Source organism: Erpetoichthys calabaricus, chromosome 3, assembly GCF_900747795.2.
Source record: "Erpetoichthys calabaricus chromosome 3, fErpCal1.3, whole genome shotgun sequence".
Classification (NCBI taxonomy): Eukaryota; Metazoa; Chordata; class Cladistia; order Polypteriformes; family Polypteridae; genus Erpetoichthys; species Erpetoichthys calabaricus.
This window is the reverse complement of record NC_041396.2, coordinates 276826587-276854079: the sequence shown is the minus strand read 5'-3', so window position 1 is coordinate 276854079 and position 27493 is coordinate 276826587. Positions and strand designations below refer to the sequence as shown.

General features: G+C 37.6%; 1 long non-coding RNA gene across 1 annotated transcript; it reads left to right on the top strand.

Moving 5' to 3' along the window:
- The first annotated feature begins 10376 nt into the window (after positions 1–10376).
- Positions 10377–17976, top strand: LOC127527051 (uncharacterized). Its single transcript, XR_007934416.1, has 2 exons — positions 10377–11373; positions 12532–17976. It is a non-coding gene; the product is annotated as an uncharacterized LOC127527051 (long non-coding RNA).
- Positions 17977–27493: the final 9517 nt, after the last annotated feature.

Genomic DNA, 27493 nt, shown 5'->3' with positions numbered 1-27493 from the left:
CCTAAGCGCAACTGAGTGTAAGCGTCTGCTACACGGGGTTATATAGACTCCCGAATAAGCTACGGGTTCGCCCAACTAAATTCAAAGGGCTTCCCTCCTCAGTGGGCGGAGAAACCGTCTCTGTAACCGGCCGCTGATTGGTGGTTCTATGCATAACATGTACTCGGCCATTCGGCAGCTTATTTCGGTAGAGAGAAATCACTCCACACTTGATGGGCCATGTTAATGAAGGGGGTGGATTCGGCGGATTACCTGTAGTCAGTGACGATTTCCCTTCCGTTTAATTAGTATTTACGTTTAGTAGCTTCCGATTGGGTACCTAGTATGTATAATGAAACTTTATTTGATAGCTAGACCAATGGCTACTAACGTTTATGAATAATTCAGATAAGACCTTAGATGCTGCCCATACTGTAGCCACACCTCCTAGGCCGAACATTGTCGATCTTTGCCGAACTGCTTGCTTTTTTTACTTTAAGGTAATGCAAAAAAAAAACTGCGCTGCCTCGCTTGTCGCAAGCTGGATGAGCCTCGACTCCCGAAAAAGAAGAGCTTCGCAGTCAAGGCCTAACGAAAATCCATATGCAAAAAATATGGAATTAAATACGAACTCCGTCGTCAAAATCACCCCACTAATATTATTTTACATTCCCTTTTTAGAAGGCGTCGACGTTTTTTTGAATTTTTCACAGGTTAACGAACATTACGGGACTACGAGCAAAGCCTCGGGATCGAGTGAAGACTGTCGCGGGTATCAGACGCAGGAATGATGGAAGCATCACTAAGGAAAATCCGTTAAGTTACAAATTGGGACATATTTAAGAAAGAAGTATCAGGGCAACAAACTAAGTAATGTACGGTTATCAAAATGTTCACGAGGCTTTGTTGGGCATTTGTTCGAAGGAAATATGGCTTAGAAACAATGTTATTTTTACCGGGCCTCGACTTTCATCTGGAGCCTACACCTAACATGGAGGCGCTTTTACTTAGAGGAAAGAAAGGTGGTATTTATAAACTGTCTTTAATTATGACAATCAAAGATGTTAATTTATCAATATTCAAGGATTTACGGGCATGATCATTTAAACAAAGGATTTAAGGGATCTGAATTAACGCAACTAAAATGACCAGTGTTTTTAAATTATAGTTGATGAGATTTTTTGTAATAAAACAATGTCTACCGGATTAGTAAACGGAAACGGTTTGTTAAATAATTAACATTTAGTGCTGTGGTTTTCTTTGTTTTTAGAGTTTTGGGGAAGGGGCATTTTGAGGAAGTATTTCGCGGACATTTAAGTCGTGGTTATTTTATGTAGACTTTGTCAATATTTTTAAATAGTTTATATTAACGAATCAGACGTTTAAAAAATAATTTCTCAAATGTTTGGGGACTCGGGGATCGTGTCATCAGAATTGTCCTTGTGTGGCGCGCATTTCTCGGTTTAAGATGGAGTCGATTGCGGGAAGAAACGCTCGATTGCCTGTGGCATACTGGACTATCCGTGCTGTTTATTTTGGAGTTTCATTATACAGTGTAAAGTCGATTTTTTGACCTGATTGAGATGAAATATATCGATAAAGAAAATCCCTGAAGTGTATAATACTAACGCCTACTATCGGCTTTCGTGCTCGTTTTAACAGTTATTATATTATATACGGTGGAAAAGAATCCCTAAGGACCTGGCAGGTTAAAAAAAATGGACGATTCTGGCATTGGTGTGCTTGTTACACAATAGTACTGTTAGGAGACGAAAACCCGCGTGGTGTTGCGCTTTTCTTTTGTTAGACACAAAGTGAAAGTCTTAGGATGATTTGGGGACTGTAAGGGAGCGCTTTGATTTACACCTGTGTGTTTGTTTTCGTTTTTTTTTACCTTTTTAGTATGTGTATGTTTTTTGTTAACGGGGGAGGTACGGCGAGGGTAATGCCGATGCTGCCACGTTATGTAACGTTATGTATGGCTGAACCCGCTTAGGCCGCCAGGGCGCTTTCTTTAACACTAAGCCTAAGGTCGCCATTATGTTTGTCAGACTTTTTAGCATGGCGATTACCTTTTTTTAAAAAAACAAGTTACAACCTGGTGTGTTTTATATTGTATACTAATTTCTGGAAATGTCAGCTGCCTATTTTGTGTGTTGTTCCCTTTTATTTTAGAAAATCAGGTAGTCGGAGCACGATACACGAAACAAAAGAATGTGAATAAAGTAGGATTTTAAAAACGAATAACCGCGTTAAGTTGAATTTGTATTATCCATTTTACTTTGACCATCAGTCGAGTTGTAATTTTTTAAACATATGGAGAATGGGAACTTTAATTGACCTCTTCAGATTGCACGGTAAAGTGGAGATTAAACCAGATCACCTTGTGCTTTAGATTCCAACGTCTTAGCCCCCAAGTCACTGCCATATTTGTACACTAAATCGTAGACTTTAAAGTTAACTTGTTTGGTCTGCATTTGTGGTTACAGGCCTCAGTTATTAAAAGCTGTTAGTCGGGTACAATGATTTGTCTTTGCTTTCACATGTTTGTGCCAGGGAGCTTGTTTCAGTTTATCAGTTTTGATAACTATTTGAATCTTTTGTGTTCTTTTCCTTTATGTGGGTACTGTCCCCCAACCAGGTGTTTTAGAGATGAACACTTAAAATTGTTGCTGTTAATGTTTTATATATTTGCTTGGTTACTTTGTCTAAGGTGACTTAGAAGGTCATGATAGAGTACAACTGTTCTCATACATTTCTTTTATATTGGGAGAATGACACCTTTTATTGGCTAACTAGAAAGATTACAATATGCAAGCTTTCGAGGCAACTCAGGCCCCTTCTAGATCTTGCCTGAAGAAGGGGCCTGAGTTGCCTCGAAAGCTTGCATATTGTAATCTTTCTAGTTAGCCAATAAAAGGTGTCATTTTGCTTGGCTTTTCTCTACATTCATAATGGCTAACACGGTACAACACCCTAGTACTACTTTTATATTGGGAGTAATACTAGGTTAAGTGCCAAGCAGCCATACCCACTTGCACTTCAGGATAGGGAATCAACCTGACCTAAATTCTGCACTCACGTACCTTCAGGCAGGCAGTAAATACGAGTTGGAAATTCCATGTGAACACCCTATAAACTCTGAGCTACTGGTCGAACAACTTTGAGAAGCTAATGTTATCTAAATTGTCCGAGCTGTGAAACAATGCTTACCTTTCCATCAAATCTGGTCAGTCAGAAATGCTGTTTTTTGGTTAAATTGCATTTCTAATTGAAGTTTGCTCTTTATTTTCACACACACACAAGCTATTGTTAATTGCTTTTTCACGTAGCAAGTAACAAATCAGCAGTAAGTAACCTTGCAATTCTCCAAACTGTTCAATTGGAAACCCACATGAACACACAAGTGGAAAGGTGGAACATCAGAAGACTGAGTGCACCTGAGCACAGCATAAACCTGTTTGGGCTGGCCAGTACTTAGATGGGAGACCATCTAGGAAAAACTTGGTTGATGCTGGAAGAGGTGTTGGTGAGGCCTGCAGAGAATGCTAATCCTGTGGTTTGTGTGTGGATCCCAATGACCCAGTGCAGTAATGGGGAAATCTTTCATTGGATGAGACATAAAACCAAGGTCCTGACTCTCTGTGGGCGTCTTTCGAAAATGGGTGAATCCCAGTGTCCTGGCTAATTTACCCCCTGTTCCTTACTGGTTAGCTATCACTGTCTGCCCTCAACACCTAATACCTAATGTGTGGTGAGCATACTGGTCTGTAAATGGCTGCTGTTGCATCGTCCAGGTGGATGCTACACAACTGTGGTGGTTGAAGTGGCACCCCACTATCTATGTAAAGCACTTTGATTAGGTTGGAGAGATATAAATATAATTACAGTCAAACTCGGTTATAGCGAGTTTGACAGGACCGACCCAATTTGCTCGTTATAAGCGGAATTTGCTATAACCAGGAAATGCGAATTTGACAAAAACTAACTCAGTCTATTAAAGTAATAGTAATTTATTGGAAAAAATATACATTTAGCCCATAATGAAAACATTCATTAAGTACAATATACTATTTTCTAAGGAAGTCCAAAATACTTGTTTTAAACTTTGTAATGTACAGTCACGCAGTTTGCCTCTTAAAGCGCTTGATTTTTCACGTCAATCCCTTGAAAAATGCCATCAATCTATTGCAGGCATTTTCGGCATCAAACAATGTTGGTAAACTCCGTTCTAGTAAATCCAATATGCCAGCGGCGTCTTCCTCCTTGTCATCTCCTTTTTGAAGCAGCGCGTTTATGATTTCGTTTTCAGTAGGAATTCTGCTAGTAAACAAATCGTCATCCATGTGTTGATAGTCGTAATTATTTACATTAGTAATTTCAATATTGTTTTGGCGATCCTGTGTAGATAACGGCAGTTTGTCGTCTTCTTCAAAAATATTAGATGTTGATTTCCTGAAGTGATTCTGTATGGTAACAGTCGTCACATTGTTCCAGGCAATAGATAAAAAATTTATTGCATATTGAAATTTATTCTGCTAAGTGGCTCACAAAAGTACAGGATGTGGTCAAATATTGTTTGTAATAGCCAAGATTTCGCTCGTTATAACCGGGCAAATTTACATGCAGATAGCTGGTATATCGTTCAAATTTTTTTTTTATTATTATAACCGAGCTTATAAAACTGAGTTTGACTGCATTATTAAAAAGTGACTTGCGCTGAATCACTGATCAGGTCAGAGGTGAAACTGAACCAAAGAACATTTTTTTTAATGTGTAATGCCTTAGCCATTAAACTAAACTGCTGGTCCATCCCTTATAGAATTTTTCAGTGGTTGACAGGTTCACAAAATGTATTTTTTGTGATCAAATTATTATATATTTTTTAACCAATAAAAATATACTGTCAAATTGTTTCAAAAAACAAATCTGAACTGTAATAAAATCTCATCCCAATTATTACATACATATAATTCACCCATACCCCCAATCTGATCATGAAATTATTAACAAAAACAAACCCAAGCAACTTGCAATACCCAAACTCTGGAGATTCAGAAAAGATAGCCAAAAACCATTTTATGTACCAGGCAACATTAAGATTGTTTGCGTATATGTTTTTAAGTTTATCACGGGTTTGTTAAGTCAGATTCATAGAGTGAATGTTTGCACCAAAGACAAAACATGCATTCTTCTTATGGCAAAATCAGGAAAGAGATAAGAACCATCCACATTTACTCATACAGAATTGATTTTGCTTTACTATTTAACTGCCATAAATGGATTTGCATGTGGGAGGAAAACCTACATAGACACAAGAGGGAATGGACAAACTACAAGGAGACATTAATTTTTAAGCCCAACTCCTTAGCTAACAATGCAGGTAGTGCTGATCCTAGAGGGCAGTAGTTGCTGTTTACTTTCAACACACTATTCTCTTAATTTGATGTCAGCACTGTTTATTAAATGAACGTTTGTTTAATAAGGTTCACCTCAGTTCAAAGAGTGCATGATATTACATGTTGAAATTAAGTGAGATACTTATTGCTGCCTTGTCATTTACTTCAGAAGAATCTTTTTGCATACAATTCTTTGTACTTTTTTTTTAACTAGCAGAAAGTTGACAAAGATGGCAAAAAATTAAGAGTTAAATAGCAATATTTATGCTGTCTTCAGCAATGTTATTCGTTAACCCTTTAAATAACCAGTTTATAAAATAAAAATTAACTTCTAATCATCACAGACATTGTTGAACACAAAGCAAAATCCACATAAAATAGAATCATCATAAAGGGAACATGGAATAGAATATAAACCTAAATTAAATGTTCTGTCAACCACATGAATACTACATGCATTTGTTTGTAATTATAGAAATGTATTGGAGCAAAACCTCCCGAGTTTTATGGCCCATTAGTATCAGGTTTGGCTACACCTGTGTGAGCCACCTGAATTTACTGTACAAGCAGCATTACAGCGCAGAATTTAACTAAAACTTATGAAAGGAATGAACTGTTAAAAGCTGGACTACCGTCATTATGATTCATAGTCTCCATCCCCTTGCTATTGCACCACACCACTTTAAAGTGTCAGACTACTTATAGTCTAACTTTTTGAACAGATTTTTGAGTAATTCATTAGTGGTGTGATCTTAACTTAAGCTTGATTGCACGTTAGGGGTAAGAACTTTCAACACTCTTGTGTGCTTGCATGCACATACATAATCAAGTTAAGGTGAATAACCTGATTAAAGCAGAAACCTGGTTTCTTAATAAACCATGTTTACATGCGCAAGTAATATTCAGGAGTTCTGCTTTGGCAAAACATTCCAATTTCATTAAACTGAAAAAAAAGAGTCAAATTGATGCTTTATCTGTAGGTTTATGTTACCGGATTGCATGCAACCAACTCTTTTCTGCCTGGCTGTACGACTGAGCCCTGCAAAGGACCCAATACAAAGGACGTGGTACGTGTGCTTTTGGCCCTATTCCCAGTGCTAATGGAATAATAATAATGCCTGTGTTTTAACTTCAGTAAGATAAATATTGGATTAGGTTACTTGTTGCTTTAAAAAATAATCAGACTTTGTAATGCACATTGCTTTTAACGTTACCCTACAACTGTCAAAATTGTGTTGCTGAGTTTAGCACTGTACGTTTGGCTCGTCAACATAAATTTACCGATATAAAATACTAAAATATTGGCACAGATTATTTCAGCCAGGAGAAGAAATGTTATTCTCTGAACATTTGCCTCTGGAAATGTATTTTAACTTCACATCTAACTGTAGCTGCTGAACCTGTGTGTGAAGACTACAGGCACAGACTACAAAATCCTTAATCCTCACCCAGTTATGGGTTTATATGGCTACATCCGATTGTTTTTGGTGAAATCTACCTCTGTTAGCCGGATTTCTCAGAGGCAAATAACCCGATTTCTGTAATTGGAATAAGTGTTTACGTAGCATATTAGAAACTGAGTTTCTGTGAATAATTGGGTTATTGAAGCACATATAAATACACTAACTGTTTGAATGAAATATACGTAGGGTGGCTTAGTGGTTCTGCTGCCTTACTAGCAAAAGGATCTTTCTCCTTGTCTGATCACCATCCACATGGTGTTTGTATGTTCGCAGTGCTCATGTGGTGTTTCTATGGGTATTGTAGTTTCCTCACAATATCCAGAAAAATGCAGTTACATGAATTGGCAACTCCAGATTGGCACAGCTAGGGCTGCCAATTCTCTTTCTCTGGAAATGAGGACAGATGGGTAGAAAAATGAGGACTTTTGAGGACGCCTTTCCCTGTGATGCCATAATATGCCTTTATACTGTCTTACGGTTTTTGAAAATGGTAAAAACCTTTAGTAGCAGTTTATCACTATAATTATGATATGATGGCCACAATCACAGTCACTGGCAAACTAAGAACCCATTAAATATTTTGAATATGTCTTAAATTAACAGACTTCATTCCTTCCATTCTTATTTGGATAGCTTAACTGTCATAACTGTAACATGTGTAAATGATAGTTTACACATGGTGAATTTACTTATAGTAAAATAAAAATTATTTTACTCTTTTCAATTTAATTTATTTGCATTTATCTCCATTCTTTCATATTATTCCACTGAAGTTATTTTTCTCAGTAAATCTAGGTTGTTGGATAAATATGAATAGAAAGCCTTACATAGCATGCTAGTGAAATTGAATCTTGTGAGCATTAGCCTCTTAATTGAATCTGTTCTGCCCTTTTGAAAACAAGGATATTTGTTGTTCAAGTAGTCTGTGAATTTACACTTTCTTTTTGGCATAATGGGTGTTCCTGAATTTATGTACATGAAAGAATTATGAAAATATTCTTAAATTACTTGAAGTGACTTATTACTTGATCAACTGATAACAAAAAAGATACTGCATTTATATGACAGAATAAATATGTGATTTTTTTTTTAAATTAGCTGAAACTTTAATAGTTGACTCATTCATGTACAATTATAAATCCATTTTGGAACAACAGGTGGTAATAACTATTTTCCATTAAAATATTACACAGAAGTACTTACTCGCACTTAAATACGATGGACTGTACCTGGATGTATGAAATTTCTTTTTTAACCAAGCTGCAGAAAGAAGAATCGAAAATAAGATCTCACATAGAAAACGTGAAATTGTAATTGCGATTTTGAATAAATTCACTTAGTTATGGTGAAATAGGATTACAAATAATTAAGAAAGGAACAACATTTATAATGAACTGTCTACTCGCCAAGAAGATAAAGCTGAATTCAAAAGATGAAGTGAAAAGCCAAGTTGGACAGATATTGACTATTCTCGTCAGTATCTGCGTTGTTTACTACCGGAATGGAAGTGAAGATTCTGGGGGGAAAAAGTGTGCACATGATTTCCGCAAATGCTGATTTGCTGAAATGCTGATTGGTGTATGGCTTTCAATTTTTATCAGTGATAAGGATATGGAGATTTTCAAATTTTAGGAGCCAAAATTCTGGACATTTAAAAATTTTAAAAATTCCTAAAAATGAGGACATGTCCGGGAAAAGGAGAATGGTTGGCAGCCCTAGGCTCAGCATAAGTACACTTTGCAGTGAACTGGCATCTTATATTGTTAATGTTGAGTTTCCTGCATGTCATACCTGACAATGCTGGTGTATAGAAATGGCAACTTGAATGGTAATGTTCTGTTATATTTATTTATAAATGTACTGATAATTTTATGCGGTCTCATATACAGTTAGGTCCATAAATATTTGGACAGAGACAACTTTTTTGTAATTTTGGTTCTGTACATTACCACAATGAATTTTAAATGAAACAACTCAAGATGCAATTGAAGTGCAGACTTTCAGCTTTAATTCAGTGGGGTGAACAAAATGATTGCATAAAAATGTGAGGCAACTAAAGCATTTTTTGAACACAATCCCTTCATTTCAGGGGCTCAAAAGTAATTGGACAATTGACTCAAAGGCTATTTCATGGGCAGGTGTGGGCAAGTCCGTCGTTCTGTCATTATCAATTAAGCAGATAAAAGGCCTGGAGTTGATTTGAGGTGTGGTGCTTGCATGTGAAAGATTTTGCTGTGAACAGACAACATGCAGTCAAAGGAGCTCTCCGTGTAGGTGAAAGAAGCCATCCTTAAGTTGCGAAAACAGAAAAAACCCATCCGAGAAATTGCTACAATATTACAAGTGGCAAAATCTACAGTTTGGTACATCCTGAGAAAGAAAGCAAGCACTGGTGAACTCAGCAATGCAAAAAGACCTGGACGTTCACGGAAGACAGCAGTGGTGGATGATCGCAGAATCATATCCATGGTGAAGAGAAACCCCTTCACAACAGCCAACCAAGTGAACAACACTCTCCAGGGGGTAGGCGTATCGATATCCAAGTCTACCATAAAGAGAAGACTGCATGAAAGTAAATACAGAGGGTGCACTGCAAGATGCAAGGCACTCATAAGCCTCAAGAATAGAAAGGCTAGATTGGACTTTGCTAAAGAACATCTAAAAAAGCCAGCACAGTTCTGGAAAAACATTCTTTGGACAGATGAAACCAAGATCAACCTCTACTAGAATGATGGCAAGGAAAAAGTATGGAGAAAGCATGGAACAACCCATTATCCAAAGCATACCACATCATCTGTAAAACACGGTGGAGGCAGTGTGATAGCTTGGGCGTGCATGGCTGCCAGTGGCACTGGGACACTAGTGTTGATTGATGATGTGACATAGGACAGAAGCAGCCTGTGGTGTTTAGCGACATATTGTCTGCTCAAATCCAGCTAAATGCAGTCAAATTGATTGGGTGGTGTTTCATGATACAGATGGACAATGACCCAAAACATACAGCCAAAGCAACCCAGGAGTTTATTAAAGCAAAGAAGTGGAAAATTCTTGAATGGCCAAGTCAGTCACCTGATCTTAACCCAATTGAGCATGCATTTCACTTGTTGAAGACTAAACTTCAGACAGAAAGGCCCACAAACAAACAGCAACTGAAAGCCGCTGCAGTAAAGGCCTGGCAGAGCATTAAAAAGGAGAAAACCCAGCATCTGCTGATGTCCATGAGTTCAAGACTTCACGCTGTCATTGCCAGCAAAGGGTTTTCAACCAAGTATTTAGAAATGAACATTTTATTTCCAGTTATTTAATTTGTCCAGTTACTTTTGAGCCCCTGAAATGAAGGGATTGTGTTAAAAAATGCTTTAGTTGCCTCACATTTTTATGCAATCATTTTGTTCACCTCACTAAATTAAAGCTGAAAGTCTGCTGTTCAACTGCACCTGAGTTGTTTCATTTAAAATTCATTGTGGTAATGTACAGAACCAAAATTAGAAAAAAGTTGTCTCTGTCCAAATATTTATGGACCTAACTGTATCTCTATTTATAGAAAATACAGATAAAATGAGATTAGATGTTGCTGTCAATTTAGGTTCTTTTGTCTGTAACAGTTTATGCATTCAGGTTGTGGAGGTACAAATCCGTTTATTTGTATTAGCAGTCCACTCCAGGTTATAATAAATTGAAGCACTTCATAGGAGAAACTACATCGAAGTACAGTAGCATTTCTCTACCGCCTGAAGCATGTTCACAAGACAGGCAAATGGTAATCACACATTTTAATATTTCTTATTCAGGCTTTGATTTATTCGCTTGCTTCCTTCAGTACGGAAAAATTGTGTGTGTTGGCTGGGCATGGCAGCATTGGGCACTTGAAGAAATGCCTTATTTGAGGTGCCAGTCAATTGTATGGCAGGTATCCAAATGACCAATTTATTGGTGCCAGTCAACGTAAACTGTAGCATCCTGCAAGGGAAAAACTTCACATACAATGAGTGAGCCAGGTTTGGAACCCTCGAGTCTAAACAGGTTAGATTTCATAATGGGCAGCATAGTGACCAGAACAGCTATTTTTTAAATGAACATAATCCTAAACAATGTTTTTCTGTTTTAAATTTAGGAAGAGAAGAAAATATGTTGATACATTTGTTTTTGGTGTAAAATGAGAAAGATAAACATTTTATTCAGCTGTTGCTAAAACATCTGGTATGCATATGAGGAAGTACAGTTGCATGCAATTGTTTAGCTGTCCGGACAAGCTGTACATTTTGCTAGGTGAAAGGAATTTAAAGCAAATCTCTGCAGTGTATATACACAATACACAAACAGATTTCTACGTATTCTTATGTACAATTGCTGTGTATTTGTTAAATCTGACCCTTTCAGTTTGAACTTCATAACTTCTTCTCTAGCAGGAATTAGATTAAAAATGTTTGATATACTGAAGTGTGTTTCTGTATATTTGACATCTATCCACAGGTTTTAATAACATTTAAATATTAGGACTGTGAAGGCAATTTCAAAACCTTAAACTTTAAGTCTTGTTATATAATAGACTAGCCAACCCGTGGCGTAGCATACGCCGCATAATTATGTATTGATGGGTGAACACTTCCTGAAAGACACAGTTGTCCAAGTGGGGTGGGTTTAAGGATACGACTGTAGGTGAATGAAAAGATGGAACTCTGGAGAGGGCAACATACAATTCCCAGAGCGAGGGATGGGGCTGGACGGTGCTCGGGTGCGGAGGGCGGAATGGGGGGAGAGGGTAAGGATGCCCATTCCGCCCCAGCCCCCCCGTCATTCTAGTCTGCTGATTTCTTAGTCATCTCTTAGTCATCGTTCAGTACACACTGCTTGCTCGTGTGCCCGCCCCCAATTCCTCACCTAAGTCACTTTCGTCTGTGTACAGTCCACATGCACCTGTGAGTCACGTTGACGTGTCATTTTCCAAACACCGCCTTGGTCGCTTTCGTCTCTGCTACAGTCCACATGCACCTCTGAGCCACATTGACGTTTCATTGTTGTTTACAGTTTCGGCTGCCTTTCTATATATAATCCACCAAGTCACCCAACCATGGTAGTAGAAACGGGGTGTGTACAAAGGGCAGGGACTTAATCAGTGTGAGCGTATGACCCGCACTTACTGGGAATTCCTCGCCACTTGTCCCTATAAGAAGTTGGACGCAAACCGCTCGGGGGTCACGTAACTATTTAGCAGGAGGGAGTTTCGTTCATTATCGGAATTAACCAGACAAATCGCTCCACCAACTAAGAACGGCCATGCACCACCACCCACAGAATGGAGAAAGAGCTATCAATCTGTCAATCCTCTCCGTGTCCGGGCCGGGTGAGGTTTCCTGTGTTGAGTCAAATGAAGCGACAGGCTCCACACCTGGTGGTACCCTTCTGTCAATTCCTTTAAGTTTCAGCTTTGCAACCATACTCCCCCCGGAACCCAAAGACTTTGGTTACCCGGTCGGCTGCCACGCGGGTCATGGGAATAATGCCGCTGGATCGCCAGTCGTCATCGTTTATGGTCGGTACTACGACGGTTTGTGATCGTCTTCGAACCTCTGACGTTCGATCTTGATTAATGAAAACATGCTTGGCAAATGCTCTTGCTCTCACTCGAATTGTTGGTGGGCGGGGCTCTGTGAGTTGGCGGGCGTGGCTCTGTCTGTCGGCTTAGTGAGTTATATATATAGATGTTTGTAGGGTATGTTTTGCATCACTATCTTGGTGAAATATCCAACCATTTTTCTGTTTCAGTCTTTTCATTGAATTTAAGACATAACCTTTGTTGACATTTTCATATATTCCTCATTCCACCTGACCAATACTTTATTGGCTGCCACACATACTTAAAGGAATAATGCACTCAATTTTTTTTTCTTTAATATGTTACCCAGTGGACTTCCCCTCATTCATTAGTCAAGAGTCCTGTCTTCATTTTCAAAGCTCATTTCTGTGTGAACGCATTTGCCCTGCCTTAGTTTTATGTATATATTGTACAATATATTAGGAAAAAATGTGTGAGTTTTATTTGTTAGCCATGACTGGATGACTTGACAAGTGTCTTATGTGACATGATTAATGTGAGATTTTTTTTTTTTAATGGACGTTTTTGATATTGCTTGCTGTTGTATGATGGAAGGAGTAACATACAAAATAATTTTGGGGGGAGTACTCCTTTAAAGCAGAATACATGGACCCCATTCAGTATGTTTGGCAAGGTATTCATTTCTACAAATACTTGACCAAATTTTCAGCAAGTGAATGCTTAGGAGTATTTGGGGGTTTGGGGGGGAGACAAAACTTATTCTTCAAAGCAGTGCTGTTTTGTGAACAACCACTCTGGTGGTCCACTAAAGCTTTCTGCAGGTCTCTTACAGTGATAAATAGGTTCTGCTTTGCACATTCATCCAGTTTACAAGGAGTGACAGTTGAGACATAAGTTTACATACACCTTGGCTAAAACTTTCAAACTGAAAATCCCCCAACTTCACACATACCACATTACCTAACAATTCATGTGTTAAGTCAAGTGGTGTGTTTTGTGAGAAACCTGTAGAAGGCTATCCTATGTATTTGATCTTGTTAAGCAATTTCAAGGTAACACCACCAAATACTAACTTGGTGTATGTAAACTTTTGATCCAGTAAATATCCATCCATTTTCCAACCCGCTGAATCCGAACACAGGGTCACGGGGGTCTGCTGGAGCCAATCCCAGCCAACACAGGGCACAAGGCAGGAACTAATCCCGGGCAGGGTGCCAACCCACCGCAGCCAGTAAATATCTGACACAGTAATTACAAGCTAAAATAAATTTGTATCTTATTATTTTGGAGAAAAAATCTTATGAAAATTAAGTAGATACACTAATTGACTTAACACATTAATTATTTTAGAACATGATATGTGTGGACTTTGGGAATTTTGAGTTTGAAAATCTGTTTAGCTAAGGTGTATGTAAACTTGAGGGTTAGGATATGTATTCAAGAATCTTATTTACCTGGCATACTTTAAGGCAGCAATCTTGTTTTGGGTCCATAGAAAGTATTATTGAGCTGTAAATAAACCCAAAATTCTGCACTTGTAAATTTTATTATTTTCTTAAAAGATATTAAACTCAACAGGTGAACAGTAAATGCCATTAATTTTGCAGAATTGCAACATTTAATTTTGTATCCTGCTGTAATTATATTAAGTACAGTTTATTTAGAGACACTTTGAAATGTGTAGTTTGACCAGACCAGGAGTGCCAAAACTTTTGAATGCAACTTTAGGTAAGCTATGAATGCATCATCAGTTTTCAATTATTCATAAGTTGCATAAAATTAATAGGACAAGAAACCAATAATTGGCAGGCATGCTCAACTACCTGATATAGTCTGTACAGTGCATCCGGAAAGTATTCACAGCGCATCACTTTTTCCCACATTTTGTTATGTTACAGCCTTATTCCAAAATGGATTAAATTAATTTTTTTCCTCAGAATTCTACACACAACACCCCATAACGACAACATGAAAAAAGTTTACTTGAGGTTTTTGCAAATTCAATTTAAACCAGGCACCGCTCATCACCAGGCCAATACCATCCCTACAGTGAAGCATGGTGGTGGCATCATCATGCTGTGTGGATGTTTTTCAGCAGCAGGGACTGGGAGACTAGTCAGGATAAAGGGAAAGATGACTGCAGCAATGTACAGAGACATCCTGGATGAAAACCTGCTCCAGAGCGCTCTTGACCTCAGACTGGGGCGACGGTTCATCTTTCAGCAGGACAACGACCCTAAGCACACAGCCAAGATATCAAAGAAGTGGCTTCAGGACAACTCTGTGAATGTCTTTGAGTGGCCCAGCCAGAGCCCAGACTTGAATCTGATTGAACATCTCAGGAGAGATCTTAAAATGGCTGTACACCGACGCTTCCCATCCAACCTGATGGAGCTTGAGAGGTGCTGCAAAGAGGAATGGGTGAAACTGGCCAAGGATAGGTGTGCCAAGCTTGTGGCATCATATTCAGAAAGACTTGAGGCTGTAATTGCTGCCAAAGGTGCATCGACAAAGTATTGAGCAAAGGCTGTGAATACTTATGTACTGTACATGTGATTTCTCAGTTTTTTATTTTTATTAAATTTGCAAAAACCTCAAGTAAACTTTTTTCACATTGTCATTATGGGGTGTTGTGTGTAGAATTCTGAGGAAAATAATGAATTTAATCCATTTTGGAATGAGGCTGTAACATAACAAAATGTGGAAAAAGTGATGCGCTGTGAATACTTTCAGGATGCACTGTATATTAAGAATAGAGAGCTATACATTCTGGAAATAGGTAAGGTCCAAAGACTCCTAAAGTGCATTAAAGTCCACTTTAGATGGTTGATGCCGCAAGAAAAGTTCTAGAAATAAAGCAAGAAGAGTTGGATACTGAGCCCTGTGACATGTACTGTCCTAAAGGAATGCTGTATGTAAATGGGAGAAAAAAAAAACAGTAAATAAACAGTATTGATTGAGGCAAGTGGGTTTTCACCTACAATTGTTTAATATTAGCCTTGAATTAAAAGGTATAATTGAAGGAGCCCACACAGATGTAACATTCATAGGGGTGACAGGGGCTAGATGAGCATTCAGCCATGAGTTGCTCAATAAGGTTAGCATCAGAAGGCCTGTGTCGTCTCGTGAGGGTATATAGTTGTAAGCAGTGCCTATTCTCAGATATTTGATGTTGACAGTTTATAAAGAGAATACATTCTTGTACATGACCGTATATTTTTGATGTGAGGCCAACATATTGGAGCTTCTTGAAGTGTAATGCATTCCTGGAAAATGATCCTGAATTGGGTTACATTTGAACATACAGGCAGATACGTTGTGAAGGCTTGGTTTTGAAATGATACTACTAATTACAATAATGTGCATGAGGCAGAGGATATCTGCATGTCATACCCAGATTTTTACAGGTGAATTATGGTCATATTGTGCTTGTCATGGATATTTGTGAACATTTAATCCAGATGATATAGATAATTTTGAACTTTTTCCAACTTGACTATCATGGCATCATTGGGTCAAGGGAAAGGCCCAACCATGAATGGGATGCTATTCCATTGCATGCCCCACCCCCACCAAGAGGCGTTACTTTGTATGTTATAAAACTCCAATAGACATGTAGTGAATGTGCAAACTCCATGTAGACTGCAACAGGGTGGGAGATTTGAACCCAGAGTCTGATGTAGCAGTGCTAACCATAACCACTATACCACTATATGACATCCTAAAAGTAGTATGCTGAATTTCTTTTGTAAAGCCCTTATAACCTTACCTAATTGTAACCAGTTACATATGTACATGAGTGGCCTTTATTTACTTTATATTACACGGTTATACAAACAGAACTATACACACACTAAATTTATGAGACATTTATTTGTTGCGTTTTTTTTTATTTTCTTTTCTCAATAGGCATACAGCAAATCCACGAGGTTGTTGATATAACTCTGAGTGGCCTCATTCTGTGACCTTGAGCAAGTCACTTAATTAATCTTTGCTTTGTTTGTTTAAAAAATTATTTGCATACAACTATTTACTGGTCTTATAAATTTCCTAGGATAGATAGAAGTTTTATTTAATCCAAGCAGGAAACTGGGAATAAGGGAATCTGTCTCACAAACTATATAATAAAACATTGCACAATGTTCTTTGTAGTGAATATGTTGAGTACTTACATACTATAGTTGAAAGTATCGCCCTATGGATATTGGCTACATATTATTTTCTGTGTATTAAAAAGTAATCGATGACCTACTGCCTAATTATGTTTTATGTAATTGGCTGCAAGTTCCCTTTAGTGTTCAATTCTTTTTTTGGGTTTGCTGATGCTCTTCAAAATATTTGAGTAAAAATTGTGAAATTAGAAAGTTGGCAGAGCAAAAGACAAAGCTTGTCAGCAACTGTGTTTATTCTCGAAGGTAAATAAATAATTGAGCATCCTTGTTATTAAGGACCTTGGTGATCTTCTATGTAGTAGCTACAGCACATCTCTTAAGATAGTTGCTTCACGACTCTGTTGCTGTGCTCAAAACGTTTAAAAAGGAAAAATGTATCTTGGGTAGCACCACAAGTAATTTTTTGCCATGATTTCATATTTCATTGATTGTAATTTGCCGATAAACTGTATAAGTTTGACAAAATGCTTCCCAAATGACAATATCTGTTAATACTCTAGCAAAAATGAATGGTTGTCTCACAATTTACACATAACTTACTCAAGTCCAGAAATTCTCAGTCCACCAGTAAGTGTATAGATAAGAAACATTTAAATAATTGATATGCTTAAATGATGTTTTATCCACAGAAATCTAAAAAACATACACATAGTATATTTAAATTGGTCTGTAATATCAGACTGATGTGCTCAGGTTGCATGCTGAACTGGTGCCAAAAATGAATTGGTCTATATATATATTGTTTTATAAAATAACATTAAGAGCATTGATAGGAGTATTGCTTTGTAAAATCCTGTACTGAGAAAAGTAGGTTCAGGTAATAGGTGGGTGGATGGCAGTTCTTTCTTGTAGTCTATTCCCTAAGCTATTAGACAACATTATGTAGTATATTTGAGATTAACTTTTGGTGAATGTTTCTAGAACAAATTGTAAGGATTTTTGGTTCTGACAGAAGGTATCAGAACAGGCTATTAACCACCATGGGCCATGGTTATAATTGGAAAGTCAGATAGTGGTTGAATGGTGATTGAATGATGGAAATTTCACAATGCAGACTGTTACCAAAGATCACTACAAATGGAAAACAAGTGCATCTTGTTTAGTCTCTTTGCTTTCAATAAAGGATGTGATGCTGTATTTTTCTTTTCCTGTCAATGATGGAGATGCTGCATTTCACAGAGGACAGTTTGATATCTATGTTGGTATTTATACAATGGTAAATGCCCTTCTGTTTTTGTGGGATGTACTGATGGGTTTACCCATTACATTTACTGTGTGTATGCTTAAAAATACATATTCTAAAGAAGTGAAAACTGTGATCAGTGTTGTTTGTGTCATTTATTTACTGAACCTATGTTAAAATATACATTTCCCCAATGGTACGAATAAAGTGCTGTCAAATCAAAGTGCATGTTAGCCTTTGAAAATGATTTATAATCTGGCTTTTTAATTTATATACATTTCTCTTGTATATGTATATGTGTGTATATATATATATATATATATATATATATATATATAGTCATATATTGTCTCACCTCATTTTACACAATCGTCCTGTTTTACATCACTGTAATGCCCTATCCAAACACTTAAATGGATGCCTGATTTAAAATACAATTGTTTATATAGTCTTTAAAATGTATTATTATTAATTAAACTGTGCAGTAAACTGTGTTTTAGAATTATACTTTATGTAGATGTCAAAAGAATGTAGTGTTTAGCTTTGAATGTCATTATGAGTGATCCGACAAAAGAGCACAGGAGTAAAGGTGCCAGTAAATGCATGCAGCGAGTAATGAGCTGCTGTTTTTGTCTTGGGATATTGCTGTGGAGCAAAGTGAAGGACACATATTAAAGTGGTAAATCCTTTATAAGTTCAAATGTTATTAGCTTTAATTTTTGGGCCTTGTGATGACATTCCCACTGTTTTTGACTATCACAAAAGGAAATGGAAAATGTGTTTTATGTTGGCAATATTGACATCTTAAAGGTAATGTCTTTGTGTATGGACTTGTGCATGAACTGCGTTATAAGTGAGATTATCTTCTATGGCTATTACCAAAGTGCTGTGTGGTCAGAAGCGGTAAGAGAGAGAACATAACCTGCTGTTGAGGCAAATTGAGTGGCAGAACATTTGCAAACATTTCGATGGAAGAAGAGGTTTGCCTATGTGCACAGTTAGCATTAATACATGTTTATTGTTAAAAAAAAAAAAGTTTCAGTCATAGATTTCTGGCTGTAGTGCTCACATATTTGAATGAAGATATGACCAGCCTAACAACCAGATACAACAGTCAATAGGAGTACATAGTACAGGTACCCTTTAATTCACAGGGCTTTGTGGCCCCCTCTATGTTGTGTGTAGTGTTTCTCCTTAAATTATACATTTTATTATGCTACATTTCATTTCTTTCCAAAGAAAAAAAAATCCCAAAGCGGGGTTCCTAGATGTGCTCATTTGTCACTTTGGTCTTTTGTCTATACCATTTTTTTTTTCCCCAGCAGTTTTTGACATTTCACTTTTTTATGATTTCATCCATACTGTTTTACATATTACTTACTACAGTATGATCAGTTCACATTCCTGATATGAGTGCATTACAACATGAGTAAACTATCTTTGCCATCTGAGATGACACTTTGTACATGTATACAGTAATCCCTCCTCCATCGCGGGGGTTGCGTTCCAGAGCCACCCGCGAAATAAGAAAATCCGCGAAGTAGAAACCATATGTTTATATGATTATTTTTATATTGTCATGCTTGGGTCACAGATTTGCGCAGAAACACAGGAGGCTGTAGAGAGACAGGAACATTATTCAAACACTGCAAACAAACATTTGTCTCTTTTTCAAAAGTTTAAACTGTGCTTCATGACAAGACAGAGATGACAGTTCCGTCTCACAATTAAAAGAATGCAAACATATCTTCCTCTTCAAAGGAGTGCACGTCAGGAGCAGATAGAGAAAAGCAAACAAATCAATAGGGCTGTTTGGCTTTTAAGTATGCGAAGCACCGCGGCACAAAGCTGTTGAAGGCGGCAGCTCACACCCCCTCCGTCAGGAGCAGAGAAAGAGAGGGAGAGAGAGAAAAACAAACAATCGAAAATCAATACGTGCCCTTCGTGCTTTTAAGTATGTGAAGCACCGTGCAGCATGTCGCTTCACGAAGCAGCTGCACAGAAGGTAGCAACGTGAAGATAATCTTTCAGCATTTTTAGACGAGCGTCCGTATCGTCTAGGTGTGCGAACAAGCCCCCCTGCTCAATCCCCCCACGTCAGGATCAGAGAAAGTCAGCACTAGAGAGAGAGAGAGAGAGAAAAGTAAGTTGGGTAGCTTCTCAGCCAATAGCGTCCCTTGTATGAAATCAACTGGGCAAACCAACTGAGGAAGCATGTACAAGAAATTAAAAGACCCATTGTCCACAGAAATCCGCGAACCAGCAAAAAATCCACGATATATATTTAAATATGCTTACATATAAAATCCGCGATAGAGTGAAGCCGCGAAAGGCGAAGCGCGATACAGCGAGGGATTACTGTACTCGCAATACTGTAAAATACTAGTTTTAAAACCATGCTGCTTTCTATAAAGAATAATAAAAAGAATAAAAAAAATACTGGGATAACGTGAGATGAAAGAGGCAAACATTTCATACGAGTAAGAATGTGTTCTTATGAATAAGCTGTTTCCATGACTTCAGTTGCATTCATGCTTTGAGTATCCTTCTTGGAAGTTCTAAACAGTTTTAACTGTGTCAGGGTCGATAGTACACTTTTGAGTTATCTCATGTTTATTATAGATAGATAGAACCTTATTAAAGCATAAAAGTTGTTGTTAGAACCTTATGCATTGTTTTAAAAAGTTTGAAAGCAAAAGGTTTAAACAAGGACTTCTGTTAAAACTAATTAGGTGATGAAGACCTGAGCTCCAGTATGTGTAGGATTGATAGTAGTGAGGAATTAAAAAATACATGTTTTTTGGAACAGTTTCATAATGGTTGGAATTATATTTTTGTCAATACCTCAAATTATTTTTATTTATGTTGTATATTTAGGTAGTTGGGATAGTGGGTTCACTTAATAAAACCTAAAAATGAGCATTCAAAAAGCAAAAGGAATATATTACAACATATTTAAATGTGGGTTCCTCTTGAAAAGTCTTACCTACCTCTGCATCCATGAGTATTAAGGAAGATGTCAATTGAGATATTTTTTTTATAAAGTATTTTAAAAATAAGCTTTTCTTCAAATATACTGTTAACATTAATGATGCACTGAAATTAAAATTGTTGGATGAAGCCAAATTTCAGAAAATATTGGGACAGATTACATTTTTTTCTTCAGTTAGGTTTTTTAACACATTTGTTTTTGTGCCATTGCATGTAGCCTATATTAAAGCAGTTTAAATTTTGATTTATGTATTGCAATGATATTGACTTACAAAACAGCAAATTGATAAAGACTTGCTTACTATTGACATTAGTCACTTCAAAGGGTACATTTTTTTTAAAAATGAGCTGAAACTTGACAAATCCACCATAATAAAAGGACAACTGGCTGTGTGTCTGTCTGGTTTCTATGTCTCTGTTATATGTCTTTGATATAGGATTTGTGCTAATGCTGTGATACGCTATCTGTTGGAAATTACAATGTATTTTTTACAATTGCACACCTTACAAAATAAATTCCAACAGATTGGGCACTGCAAATATTAAAGCTAAATAAGCCTGTATGTTTATAATATATATTTCAGTCTGCCTGAAGCCTGGTGTATAATTACCACATAAAGCTGCAACACATGCAGGTAGTAAGCGACACATATTTATACTTCTTGCAGCCCATTCAATCAGTCTGTTGATATCCTCCTAGTCAGTAAGTGACAGTATTTGGTCAGTGTTGCATAGCTAATAATGTCACAGCAGAGGATGTTACTCTGCTGATGAAAGAATAGTTGTGCCTGCTCTTACAGCCTTTAAGAAGAAGAGGAAAAGGAGAAGGTGGAGTGTCAGACTTATTGGCCAAAAGCAGTGAAGGATGGGTGGGTCTAATATTCTTGTTAGTGGGGTACCTACAGTTTATGATGAGCAGATGCATTTCAAATGATTTTGCTTCTCTTTCATTTTGAGGGCCTGTTGTCATATTCAGCCCTATGTTCATCATTCTGGCACCCATGTAATCAGCCTCTCCTTGAAATTCACCATTTTTAGATACATCGCATCTGCCGCATTGTTAGAAAAATTTCTGTGCATAGGGCAGCATGTTTTCAAATCTAGTGTCATTTTCACCTCATGGACATGTCAAGTATAAACGAGAATTGAGACAGGTAACACAACTAGTGAATAAATAAAACACAGTAACAAAATGAGAGTGGAGCTTATCTTGCCCAGATGCTTTACCTATATCTTGGCTGGCAAGTCATTACAAATCCACATTGTTTATAAATTTCAACTTGTAGTAACAGCATGTTTTTGTGCTCCAGTTCAGTTTGTCCTGGTATGGTCCTTTTTGCCTTCCATTGTGTGTTTGCTTTTGTAAAAGCATTTCAAGTTCTTTCCCTATTGAACAGCAGGTGCTCTTTGAAATTAGTATGCATAATCCGCACAGAATAGCAATGGAAACATTGTCGCACATTTAGATAAAAAGTATGCATCTGTACTCATTTGGCTGAATGTGCCATGTTTTGCTATTTTTGGGCAAATATTTTTAGTGGTTGAAAGTTCAGTGCATCTCTATTTAATATTCACAGAGATGTCTATCCATCCATCCATCCATTATCCAACCCGCTATATCCTGACACAGGGTCATGGGGTTCTGCTGGAGCCAATCCCAGCCAACACAGGGCAGGCAGAAACAAATCCTGGGCAAGGTGCCAGCCCACCGTAGGGCACACAAGCACACACTAGGGACAATTTAGGATCACCAGTGCACCTAACCTGCATGTCTTTGGACTGTGGGAGGAAACCCACACAGACACGGGGAGAACATGCAAACTCCACGCAGGGAGGACCCAGGAAGCGAACCCAGGTCTCTGTACTGCGAGGCAGCAGCGCTGCCACCGTGCCGCCCCCAGAGATGTCTAGATTAAGCTAATCTTCATCTGTACATTTTCACTTTGTAATTGTGAGTGTACGTACATGCATGTGCCCTGCAATGAGCTGGTGTGCTGGTTAGGGAAGTTTCCTGCGTTTTGTCCAGTGCTGATGGGGTAGGCTATGGTCCCCCTGTAGCCTGCAGTTGAAGTAGGCAGGTTTGAGAAAGTTTGTATGCATGAATACTATTAATATTCAGAACCTTTTAACAATTCACTAAATAGATGTTTTAGCACGTTGTAAAGTCGGTTTGAACAATGACAATTTTGATAGAAAAATTTGCATTAAAATCTGTGCATAGCATTTTGTTTGAGATAGTCATACAGGCTCTGTTAAGTGTTGTGATTGACAAGTTTCAATGAAGGAAAACTAATCCTTTAATACACACCACTCCTTAAAGTGCAGAGTGCAGATTATTTAAAATTGACAATTTAAATGTTCACTTTTAAGCAGATATTTAATTTTTGCTTATATAAATTAGGAAGTGTTGCACTGTGACAGTTCTGCAATATTTTGTTTTTCTTTTCACCAATGAAGTGTGTGTTATTTGTTTTTAAGAATGCTTCTCAAAGTATGTGAATGGTATTGCAACAAAATATTTTAAAATCTGTTTAGTCACATTCAGGTTGGTTTGAGCAGTTGCCAGGGTGTATTCCAGTAGCACTGGGGCATGTCTGCATTTGCGAATATGGTTCTCCTATATTCAAAAGGCATGAGGCATAACTGGTAATTCTTTTGAATTGACTCCGAGGTGTACTGGTACTGGCCACCAAGGTTATAGGTTTGCCTTTTTATGTTAGTTTTTATTTCTATATTTTTTTTCTGACCTTACTTGGAAATTCAGTTTAGTTTTAGTTTTCCTTCATCGTGAATTTTTAGTTTTTTTTATTTTACAAAGACATTTCTGTTTTATTTTTATATATATTAGTTTCAGTTTTAGTAATTATAGTATGGTTAAAGAGCTACTATGGAGTTTAGTTTTTGTGTCACAATGAGATAGAACTGTACACTTAATGAGTTTGGATACAAGTTTAATGTTAGTGGAAGCTTACTACACTACACAACACAGTTTACTATTTGATAAAACCAAGTATAATTAAAACCAGATACTGAATATGAACAATTTTTCACAATTTTATCCATCCATCCATTATCCAACCCGCTATATCCTAACTACAGGGACACGGGGGTCTGCTGGAGACAATCCCAGCCAACTCAGGGCTCAAGGCAGGAAACAAACCCCGGGCAGGGCGCCAGTCCACCGCAGGGTGCGCACACACACACCAAGCACACACTAGGGACAATTTAGGATCGCCAATGCACCTAACCTGCATGTCTTTGGACTGTGGGAGGAAACCCACGTAGACACGGGGAGAACATGCAAACTCCACGCATGGAAGACCCAGGAAGTGAACCCAGGTCTCCTAACTGCGAGGCAGCAGCGCTACCCACTGTGCCACCGTACCACCCACACAATTTTATAATTTTAAAATACTTTCTATGTCATTTGTGCTGATCAAGTCTGCGCTGACTGTTGGCACTTTAGTTTTCCTTTTATTGCCCAGAATGGGCCAATCTGTAATGAAATTTAGGTGAATTTTAAGGTGTGAGGGTTTTTTACTCTAAATGTCTACAACACACAACATATCCTGCTCCAATGACAAAGTGCTTATAATGAATGCCTTCAATATTGCATTTAAAAATCTCAAATACAGGGCTTTGTTATTTCCTACCAGCCATATGCGCTCAGATTCCATCTCAGGCACAAACAATTTATAGACAGAATTTTGCCACCTGCAGGCCTGAAAAGATTAAAAATCAGAAAACGGAATCTACTGTGTTCTCACAGGTGTGATCATGAAAATCACAGGGCCTTAGGAAGAACAAGACTCTTAGGCTTGAATCAGTGTGCAGACCCCACCTAGCTGTATTGAGGGAAACTAAGAAAAACAAGCATGTAGTGTCAAGGTTAGGTGCAGTGAGACTTGAATAGCCCATCATAGGAACAGTAAACCCTTCATGAGCAGAGCAAGAGTAGGTAATAGGAATATGGACGGGCACAAAACAACAGAGACAGCATCTGAGATTAGGAACAATATATACAATTGGCTAAACCTGTTTATCAGGGCAGGATTGCAGGAACCTAGCGCCTACCCCAGCAGGTTTGAAGGCAAGGCAGGAAAAATCCCTGGTGTGCAATACGTACAATAAGGCTGATGTTAAGAACAAAAAGAATATTATATTTCAACTATCTATTTTGAGTGAGAAAGAAAGACAAACATTGAAAAAATGGGGACAGATATTTTAAAACATAATTCTGCTATTGGATTCTTTTCACAATATCTGGTATTAATAATGATGAATATTAATTTAAAAAGATAAATTAATAAATGTAGCATAAATACAAAAACACATTAGTATGTTTAGCTTTGCACCACTTGGCAGACTCTCTTCCCCCACCTACCTGTAGTTCAGTAGAGACATTGCCAACTCAGGAATTTTACAAGGTTTGTATCACTTCATTGTTAAACGACATTTTTAAAGCAAAAGTGATTGTTTAGCAACAATATGCTGATCTTGTATGATGACCTTGTCAGTCTCTCGATCAGTGTCATTTTATTTTCAACAATCGGGAGTGGTCTCCCCTCGACTTTCTTGTGTACTCAGATATGGGGATGGATATTTGAGGAGTAAACTGCAAGACAATGATTATATTATGTAAATTAAAGAACCATCAACAACAAATAAAATTAATAGTATATTGATCAATTATTATTAAAGTAAAGTTGATTAAATCGGACTCTGCAGCTTCATAAAAAAATCGAGTATGTTCAGGTAAAGTACCACTTCCGGTTAATGGATTTGGCCCAAAAGTTAATAGAGATCTATAATTTTGGTGTAACGATCACATGCCAAATTTCATCCATCTATCTAGTTACACACACACACAGACATAATTCCAAAAAACAGTATTTTCAGACTTGGGGAGGTCTAAAACGTCAAGATTCATCAAAATCTTGAAGTTGAATTTTTTTCATGATTAGTATACTTTCTCTATACAGTTTATTACTGTAATCAAAAAGCAGGCACCTGAGAAATAAACTAAAACGTTACTCACTCGTGATTTTTCTGTCCATACGGTAAAGTTTTTGTTGACCACCATATTCCAGTTTCAGGTGTTTGAATTACATCTTGATACACAACAAGTGCAAAGAAAGGTGGTACGTAAATCACTTTCTAATCCACATGCTTTATGCGCGTATTCAGCTTGCTCTGTCAACGCAAATGTTGTGTGAACAACCGCCCTCTTTCACCAGCTGCCGTTCATCCATTATCCAACCCGCTATATCCTAACTACAAGGTCACTGGATGAATATATGCGGGCGGCTTGTGGTGGATGACTTTCAGTTTTAGAGTTAAAAGTTATAAGGGTTAAAAACTAACAGCAAGAATATTAATTCAAAAACGAAAACTAAAATTATTTTATTTCAGTTAGTCTTTCCAGCTACTTTAATAGTTTCGTTTAGTTTTAGTTTTTCATTTCAGTTTTTTTTAATTATTTTGTTTCATTTTACGAAAATGCTTTTTTAATAATAGTTTCAGTTTTGATTTTAGTTTTCGTTAACTATAATAACCTTGGTGCCCACTCAGGGAAGATTGCGGTCTTGTGCATGATGCTGCCAAGATAGGCTGGAGCCTAAGAAGCCGAACACTCTGTGCTCATTATTCTTTTGACAAAGCAACCCCCATTTCTGCTCCATTATTGAAGTGTAAACAAAAGAAATTATTCACAGTCTCGTATTTAGGTCATTTCTGTCTCTTGAAGCAAGTACAGTGGTACCTCTGGTCACGACCGTAATTCGTTCCAAAACTCTGGACGCGACCCGAACGTAATTTCCCCTTAAGATTGTATGTAAATACAGTTAATCCATTCCAGACTGTGCGAACTGTATGTAAATATATTTTTTTTAAGCACAAAAACAGTTAATTATACCATCGAATGCACAGTGCAATAGTAAACTAAATGTAAAAACATTGAATAACACTGAGAAAACCTTGAACAGAGAAAACTAACATTGTAATAGTTCACGCTACACCCTTACGAACCGCTCGCTGTAAACACCTTTTTTATGAGTTTTAAGCACAGGGAATAATGTTTAATACCGCTTCTCTTGCAAAACTTTTCAAACCATCCTCTACTGGCTTTAAATTCCTCACCTTCGCCACTCAAAGAAGGATTTTTTTTCAGCAAATCACCATGAATCTTCCTGGCTTTCGCGCATATGATCGGCTCGCTTACGCTATCCCCTGCAAGTTGCTTCTCGTTCTACCACACTAGCAACAGTTTTTCCACCTCTTCCAGCACTTGAGTCCTCTGCTTGGTTAACATTGTAACTCCTTTTGCCACATCAGCTGCTTTGTTAGGCCCTGTATATGCAAACAAAAGAAAATGGGAAATCATTGGCGTGTAGGGAAACTGGCTGCCAGTGTTTTTGTTCGCCACCAGAGTGTGTGGTTGTGAACACATGCAAAGTTTTGGCAAACTTTTTGATTGTAACCCGATTTTGTAGGTGTTCAGAAACGTTCCTGACCAGAGGTTCTACGGTATTAGCTTTATCAACGGTCTAATCACTCTGCTGGCTTTATAATAATAACAATAATTCTTTTCATTTATATAGCGCTTTTCTCACTACTCAACGCACTCTCCATGCAGGGAGGACCCAGGAAGCAAACTCGCAATCTGAAGGAAACACTGGAGGTGGTATGGCCAGGTGTGCTTCCCTCATAGAGACAAATGATCTGTAATAGAAGTATGACTTCAATAGAAA